Raw genomic sequence first — 7,034 nt, 5'->3', positions numbered from 1 at the left:
ACGAAATATACGCTTAAGTCCTGACTAGTTTCGTGATACTTCTTCAGAGGACTGATTTATTGAGAGAGGTTTCTTTACATTTTATAGGGAAAGCAAACGTACGAACATACATATAGAGATTTAGAGAACAATGACACTCCCTTACCAGCTACCTGGGCTTGGGTCAAGTGGGCAGAGTCCCCAAGCTCATTAGACACCTGCCAAAAAGGGTCATTTCTAGTGGGGGGTAAATTCTTGGTTTTTTTACTTTCAGTACAGTTTATTTATATGAAAACACGGTAGCCTTATCTATATAAATACATAAGCAAAACATACAGACACACACACACACACACACACATATATATATATATATATATATATATATATATATATATATATATATATATATATATATATATATATATATATATATATATACACACATACATATATATACACATACATACATATACCCATATATATATGTATATATACATTTATATACATACAACATTAATATCATAAACATATAATCATGTATATATCAATACTTATATCTAGCATAACACTATATAGTGCCAATATACTTATGCGTACTATATAAAATAATTGTACCTTTTAATGAATGATAGCTTAGGTCTAAATATTAATTTCACAGTGACGTTAATTATTCACAATACATTCAATTCTACATTAAGTGGTTAATGTTTTTTTATATAGCTTACAAATCTCTCTACATATAAAGGCGTCGAGTTTATACATTCCATGACCAATATTCAAGTTGTTTTCAAAGGTTTCCTTTATGAAACTGGACTCTATGAAGTTTCTTTCCACTAAGTTATTTGAATGAACCAATTTCTTTGCACCTGACCAATTAATGGTGTGATTTTTATCTCTAACGTGAGCAAAGAGTGCATTATTATCTTGAGCATACCTAACACTTTTCTTTTATTGTTCAATTCTCTTTTCTAGGGCTTCACCAGTTTGACCAATATAGTATTTTTCACAAGCATTGCATGGAATACGATATACACATCCCTTGGTAATGTCAGGAGAATTCTTTATTAAGGCTGTTTTTATTGTATTTTTACTCTTAAATGCTACATTTACATTGAAGTTTTTCAACAGTTGGGGAATTTCTTTAAACAAATTACAATAAGGTAGTACAAGTAAATTTTGTGTGTTGTAGTTTTGGTCAAACTGGTAAAGCCCTAGAAAAGAGAATTGAACAACATAAGAAAAGTGTCAGGTATGCTCAAGATAATAATGCACTCTTTGCTCACGTTAGAGATAAAAATCACACCATTAATTGGTCAGGTGCAAAGAAATTGGTTCATTCAAATAACTTAGTGGAAAGAAACTTCATAGAGTCCAGTTTCATAAAGGAAACCTTTGAAAACAACTTGAATATTGGTCATGGAATGTATAAACTCGACGCCTTTATATGTAAAGAGATTTGTAAGCTATATAAAAAAACATTAACCACTTAATGTAGAATTGAATGTATTGTGAATAATTAACGTCCCTGTAAAATTAATATTTAGACCTAAGCTACCATTCATCAAAAGGAACAATTATTTTATATAGTACGCATAAGTATATTGGCACTATATAGTGTTATGCTAGATATAAGTATTGATATATACATGATTATATGTTTTTGATATTAATGTTGTATGTATATAAATGTATATATACATATGTATATGGGTATATGTATGTATGTGTATATATATGTATGTATATATATGTATGTGTATATATATGTATATATATATATATATATATATATATATATATATATATATATATATATATATATATATATATATATGTATGTGTATGTTTTGCTTATGTATTTATATAGATAAGGCTACCGTGTTTTCATATAAATAAACTGTACTGAAAGTCAAAAAAACAAGAATTTACCCGCCACTAGAAATGACCCTTTTTGGCAGGTGTCTAATGAGCTTGGGGACTCCGCCCACTTGACCCAAGCCCAGGTAGCTGGTAAGGGAGTGTCATTGTTCTCTAAATCTCTATATATATGTTCGTACGTTTGCTTTCCCTATAAAATGTAAAGAAACCTCTCTCAATAAATCAGTCCTCTGAAGAAGTATCACGAAACTAGTCAGGACTTAAGGGTATATTTCGTAATTTCATTTTCCTTGTGGTTCTTCTGCATCTGAGCATCACGTTTTGCTGTGATTTTTACGCATATATACATATATATATTAACATTTTTTTTTCAGATTTGTTGTCCTCAAAGTCATTCCATTTCATCCGTCTTGCTGGGAATATTTCTGTTTTCTTTCTTCTGACTTACTCTGCACCTTTCCGTTTCATTTTCAACTTGCTTTCCGCATTGGGGTTGCCTATTCTCTGACTTGCTGTCCTCATTGCCATTTTATTTTAGGTCTCACTGTTCATGTTGCTCATATTTCTCTTCCGTCTTCATATCTATTCAGCCTTTTTATTTCTCCCTTATTGTTTTTCGAATTGCCATGTTATTTAATTTTCTTCTTGTCCACGTTGTCATTCTTTTTTTTTTCATCTGGTTCTGTCTACATTGCCTTTTACCTTCCCATCTGCTAATAGGTTTTCCCCTAATTACACGATGATTGATCCTGAATTGCCAGTATGACCTAAACATTAGGTCATGTTTTGTAAAATCTACAGTTTGATATAAATAGTCAAAGAAAATAGTAGAGCAATTCATTAATTGCTAAAACATTTATTCTTCATTAACCCATTGATTAGATAACATTTGACATTCGTCACTATATTTAAACCCACTCCATCCTTGTCCCCCTTGAACTAGTATTCACAGGAATGCGTTGTCCAACATACCTAAGAATTAAGACGGAATTAATTGTTCCATGAAACCTCCTTGTCTTCCTGGTATTAGAGACAAACTAACATGGAATTGCATCAGTATAACATCAGTCCTAATAATGAATATGATTACCGTAGTCCTCCCAACGACCTTCGGAGTGGATGCTAATGGGAATGCCATTTCCTTACTCTATTAGAATAAACGATTGATCTTAACAGTATTGATGGTGATGACGATTGCTATGGGTCTCAAAGTAACCCGTTCCATTTGATTAAAACGATGATATTTTCCTTAAACACATATTGTGAATTTTTACCCTCCTTTTAAAGGTTGCCCATGAAGGGCAGAGGCACGGGACACGAGAATTTCCTTTAAACTAATCATATGCACATATGTTGAGCCTCCAATCCCCCTCGCCACCAAGCTAAAATTAGGGGTGGGGGTGCGGGGGGAGGGGGGGGGGGGGGGGCAATTGCTACTGATGACTCAGGGCTAGCTCAAAAGGATGGTAAGACTGCAAGCACTATTAAAGTATAAACTATCTAGCTGGAGCTGATTTGTAACTCGTGCTCAACATATTGTCAGACAGGGACATTTTCAATAAGCTACCATAACTAGATTCAAGTGGGATTTTTGCCATTGAATAAATGTAATGAATTTCAACCCTCCGTTGGACATGATTGAAATGAGAATATATTTCCTTAATGGAATATTCTGAATTTTGACATAACATTTCACCACATTTGTATATAAAAGGTTGGCTTAAAAATGTCCCTTTAAAGTGATTTTAATATAAACATTTTTTCTAAGGGAATGCTATGTACTTAGATAAGAGCTACAAAGGCCATTATCTAAGGCGTAACAAGTCGGGTGGGGGGAGGGGGTTTGCTATCCCAAAAGCAGGGTCAGGTAGTTAAATTATAAAAGTATACATATAAAACTATCACCAACTCAACAAGCTATGTGGGAAGTGGGATCTCTTCACTAACTCATTCCCATCGCACACTCTCGAATCTGTATCTTCACCCCTAATAATTACAACACATTTCCAATAATTATTGAATTGAAATGATCAGAATCGTTACCATTTTCCATCAAAAGTATTTGGTGAAAGCTGACCCATACTGATAATGGTCAATTAAGATGTAGATTAATGACAGAGGGGGTCGTAGGATGAATGATGAACTCTTTGATCATGAAATACATCAAAGTTATTCTATATTTTAGTTGAAAGATACTTGTTAAAGATTCGATATTTACAGAACTATGGTGTCTTGTTAATCTCAGAGTATTTTGATTATCTCGTATTTCTTCATAGTACTGTGGTAATTTATAGATTGAGATATTAAAATATGTTATTCAAGTTATTAAATTACCTTATATATATTCACACACACACACACACACACATATATATATATATATATATATATATATATATATATATATATATATATATATATATATATATATATATATATATATATATATATATACACATACAAGGACGGATCCAGACTTTATTGAAAGAGGGTTAAGGAAAAAAGGGCACCTGTAATCACTTATAATGGCACTTTACAAATTTGCTCAAAAATTAATGGTATAAACAATATTATTAGAGAAAAACCAAAACCACTGATTGCAATTTATACCATTATTTTATTCATCAAAATATAAATTGTTGTTATGAAAATGTAAATAGATCTGAGTTAAGAAACTCAAGACTTTTTTACAACACCGGTAAAAAAACTATAATTAAGAAACAATTCCTGGCACCTAATTGATATTTCAAACATCCAAAAATTGAAAATACAGAATATTGTAAATAACATACTTTTCTTACGCAATGAATCACACAAGAAAACACTATTTTATACAATTCATGGATAAATCATTCACTGACGATGTCATAGTAATACAGAGTACAAATAGAATTGACCCAAGAAACTAAGATTTTGTTGAGACACATACTGGTAAATAAACTATAATAAAAAAAACTATTCCAGGCATTTAATTTGATAGTTTCATTCCTATAGACTAAGAGTGATATACTTGAACCAAAATAATCTAGTCCATCAAGATGTTCTTAGCAAACAGCCTTCTGCTGTTTTCATTGATAAGCATTCCAATAATGGTTTTTACATCAACTTCTACGTTGTGGTGTATATGCATCAGACATAGCCCAGTCAACCTCTAAACACTCATTCTATTCCTGAGGTAGGTTTTTACAAGTTTTAATGCTGAAAGCGATCTTTCTGCTGTTGAACTGCCAACTGGTGACACACAGCCAATGGCAAGTAGTTCATAGATGTTGGGGTAAATGTCTGGATCACACAGCCTTATACATTCTATAAGATTTGTCGGCAACTGGTCTACTATAGAAAAACGATTTTTCCAATGGTTTAACTCATCAGTCAGTGACAGGGGAGAAGGAGGGTCATTCTCCCAATACAGGAGTTTCTCTGCTAGATTCTCAAGATCATGATTTTCCAGGATTAACTTTGGAATTACCTCAAACAGCGTAGCAGCAGTCCTCACTCAGATGATCCACAAGTGTGGCTGCTAGATTTATACGAAAATACTCTTCAGTGGTCTGTTCAGGGGCATTACTACAATGGATCTGACGTTGAGCTGTACGTGGTCTTGCCACTGATCCCCCAACAACTTCCGTGAGCTTTGAGGATTCAGCAAACCACTGAGAAAACTTGGTATGTAGACTGTCTCTCAAATCTTTAATCTCTCTAATGGTTGAATCAACCATATTATATGCCTCATAGCAGTCCAGATCACTCCTTTGGAGTTTCACTGCAATTGGGCGTATTGCATACAGGGTTTGTTTTGTTGCATAAAATGCAATAACAAACTCAAAGCTCTTCATCGTTGAGAAAAGGCTACGGGCCTTGGTTCTTGTATCAGAGTCCCAACTCCAATCTTCATTTCCTATGATATCAGTAAACTCATGTGGGCTGAATATCACTTCCAGGGTCGTTACTGTAGGTATGTATAGTGCATGGAAGGTGTTGAAACAATCATGTCTTTCAACCCACCGGGTCTTACATAGGCTGAAAAGTTTTTTCTTATTCCCCTTGTAATCATCTGACTGTTCCAGAACTTTTTCAAACAATGACTGGCGTTTGGGAGATTTTGAAAAGAACAGGAACACTTCATTCAGAGACCCTATCATATTCCGGACAGCGGGTAGTGTACATGAGGATGCAATGCTGAGTTTCAGCAGATGACTTTGCCAGTGAGAGTATATGGCATAAGGTGCAACCTGCCTTATTCTCCCATTTACTCCAGTTCGAGAGGATGACATGGCAGGGGCACCGTCGTACCCCTGGCCTCTCAGGTTTTGATAAGTGTAACCATTAATTGGTTAGAGATTTAAGAATTGCATCTGCAATAGCTTCCCCTGTTGTGCGATCTAGATTAAAAAAATCTATGAAGTTTTCCGAAATATTGATCTGATTTTCTCCTGAAAGATACCGTTGACACACAGACAGTACTTCTTTATTTGAAGTGGTGTCAGTCTCTTCATCTGCAATGACACTGAAATATTTAGAGTGAGTCTCATTTAACAAATCTGCTGTTACCTTGTTTCTCAGATACCTACCAATTAGACTTATAACCTCATTTTGAATGGTTTTTGATATGTAAGTACAGTTACGTTTTCCTGACTCAAAATGACATTTTAGCTCATGTTTATAGTCATTACCGTGATAACTGTGTCATGACAGTTGTCTACTTTTTAGAATATAGGCTACTACTTCGTTTTTTAATGGTCTCACGAAGGCACCTTGAAAACTCGAAAGGGCACTTTCAAAATTTGAGGGGGAGGGGTTAGGACGTCGTTAACTCCCCCTCTAGATCCATCCTTATGTATATATATATATATATATATATATATATATATATATATATATATATATATATATATATATATATATATATATATATATATATATATATAGATAGATAGATAGATAGATAGATAGATAGATAGATAGATAGATAGATATATATATATATATATATATATATATATATATATATATATATATATATATATATATATATACATATATATATATATATACATATATATATATATATATATACATATATATATATATATATATATATATATATATATGTATATATATATATATATATTTTTACCTCATACCTGGGATCGAACGCTAGCCCCTTCAAATGA

Source organism: Palaemon carinicauda, chromosome 29, assembly GCF_036898095.1.
Source record: "Palaemon carinicauda isolate YSFRI2023 chromosome 29, ASM3689809v2, whole genome shotgun sequence".
NCBI classification, from domain to species: domain Eukaryota; kingdom Metazoa; phylum Arthropoda; class Malacostraca; order Decapoda; family Palaemonidae; genus Palaemon; species Palaemon carinicauda.
This window is presented reverse-complemented; position numbering follows the sequence as displayed.